This window comes from Trichechus manatus, unplaced genomic scaffold (genome assembly GCF_000243295.1).
Source record: "Trichechus manatus latirostris isolate Lorelei unplaced genomic scaffold, TriManLat1.0 scaffold00181, whole genome shotgun sequence".
Taxonomy (NCBI): domain Eukaryota; kingdom Metazoa; phylum Chordata; class Mammalia; order Sirenia; family Trichechidae; genus Trichechus; species Trichechus manatus.
This window is the reverse complement of record NW_004444117.1, coordinates 1,155,298-1,157,931: the sequence shown is the minus strand read 5'-3', so window position 1 is coordinate 1,157,931 and position 2,634 is coordinate 1,155,298.

Here is a 2,634-nt window from a genome sequence, read left to right as displayed (position 1 = left end):
AGCAATTCAGTCCCTCAGGGAGTTTGGATGTGTCTATGGAGCTTCCATGACCTTTCCTTGTACAAGTTGTGCTGGCTTCCCCAGTATTGTGTATTTCACCAAAATTACCACTTATCTATTGTCTATTTAGTATTCCCCCACCCCCACCTCTCCCGTCCCTCGTAACCAACAAAGATTGTTTCTTTTTGTGTGTAAGCTTTTTCATGAGTTTTTACAGTAGTGGTTTCATGCAATGCTTGTCTTTTTCTGATTGACTTATTTCGCTCAATATAATGTCCTCCAGTTTCATCCATGTTTTGAGATGTTTCGCAGATTCATCGTTGTTCTTTATCATCGGGTAGTACTCCGTTGTGTGTATGTATCATATTTTGTTTATCCACTCTTCTGTTGATGGACTTCTAGGTTGTTTCAATCTTTTTGCTGTTGTGAACAATGCTGCAATGAACATGTCTATTCATGTGACAGCTTTTATTTCTCTAGGATCTATTTCTAAGAATGGGATCACTGGATCATATGGTATTTCTACTTCTAGCTTTCTAAAGAAGTGCCATATCATTTTTCAAAATGGTTGAACCATTTTGCATTCCTACCAGCAGTATATAAGAGTTTCAGTCTCCTGCAGCCTCTCCAACATTTGTTATTTTCTAATTTTTGATTCGTGCCAGTAATGCTGGGCATAGATGGTATCTCATTGTGGTTTTAATGTGTATTTTTCTAATAGCTAGTGATCGTGAGCATTTCCTTATGTGTCTGTTAGCCATTTGAATTTCTTCTTTGGTAAACTGTTGGTTCATATCTTTTGCCCATTTTTTGGTTGGATTATTTGTCTTTTTGTTGTGGAGGTGTTGAATTTTCTTGTAGATTTTAGAAATTAGAACATTGTCGGTTTTGTCACAGCCAAAACTTTTGTAGGTTCTCTTTTTACTCTTTTGGTGAAGTCTTTTGATGAGCATAAGTCTTTAATTTTTAGAAGATCCCAGTTATCCAGCTTATCTTCTGGAGTTTATGTGTTGTTAGTTATGGTATGTATCCTGGTAATGACTCTTTTAGGGCCTCTAACATTAATCCTATTTTTTCTTCTATGATCTTTATAGTTTCCGGGTTTATATTTAGGTCTTTGATCCTTTTTGAATTAGTTTTTGTGTATGACGTGAGGTATGATTCCTGTTTCCTTTTTTTTTTTTTTTTGCAGATGGACATCCATTTTTGCCAGCACCATTTGTTAAGAAGACTGACTTTTCCCCATTTAACGGAATTTGTGCACTTATGGACGATCAGGTGACTGCAGGTAGATGGATTTACATCTAGGTTATCGATTCTGTTCCATCGGTCGTGTGTCTGTGCTTGTACCAGTTTCAGGCTGTTTGGACTACTACAACTGTATAGTATGTTCTGAGATCAGATAGTCCGAGTCCACCTACTTCATTCTTCTTCTTCAATAGTGCTTTAATTTTCCATGGCCTCTTCCCTTTCTACATAAAGTTAACGAGTAGTTTCTCCACCTCTTTAACGAATGTTTTTGTTGTTTGGATTGAGACTGCATTGTATTTGTAGATTGATTTGGTAGGATTGTCATTTTCACAATGTTGAGTCTACCTATCCGTGAGCATGATATGTTTTTCCGTGTATGCAGATCTCTTTTGGTTTCTTGCAGTAGTGTTTTGTAGTTTTCTTTGTATAGGTCTTTCACATCCCTGGATAGATTTCTTCTTAGGTATTTTATTTTTTAGGAGCTATTATAAATGGTATTGTTTTCCAGATGTCCTTGTCGTTGTTTTCTTTATTGGTGTATAGGCATCCAGCTGATGTTTGTATGTGTATCTTGTATCCTGTTCCTCTGCTGAATCTTTCTATTAGTTCCAGTAGTTTTCTAGTGAAGTCTTTTGGGTTTTCTATGTATAGTATCATATCATCCGCAAATAGGGACTGTTTTACTTCTTCCTTACCAATTTGGATGCCCTTTCTTTTTCTTGCCTTATTGCTCTAGCTAGGACTTCCTTGTCTTGTTCCTGTTCTTAAGGGGAATGTCTTCAGCCTCTTTCCATTAAGAATGATGTTGGATATTGGTTTTGCATAGATGCCCTTTATTATGTTGAGAAATTTCCCTTCTATTCCTATTTTACTGAGAGTTTTTATCAAGAATGGGTGTTGGACTTTGTCAAATGCCTTTTCTGCATCAATTCAGACAATCATGTGATTCTTTTCTTTCCTTTTATTTATGTAATGGATTACATTGATTGATTTTGTAATGTTGAACCATCCTTCCACACCTGGTAGGAATCCTTCTTGATCTTGGTATATTATTTCTTTGATATGATGCTGAATTCTATTTGCTGGAATTTTGTTGAGAATTTTTACATCCATATTCATGAGAGATATTGGTCTGTAATTTTCGTTGGTGGTGTCTTTGCCTGGTTTTTGTATCAGGGTTATGCTGGTTTAATGGAAAGAATTCACAAGTATTGCTTCCTTTTCTATGTACTGAAATAGTTTGAATAGTACTAGTGTAAGCTATTCTCTGAATGTTTGGTAGAATTCCACAGTGAGGCGATCTGGGTCAGGGCTTTTTTTGGGGGGGGAGTATTGTTTTTTATTTAATTTAATTAATTAATTTCTTTTTTCTTTTTTTTTAAT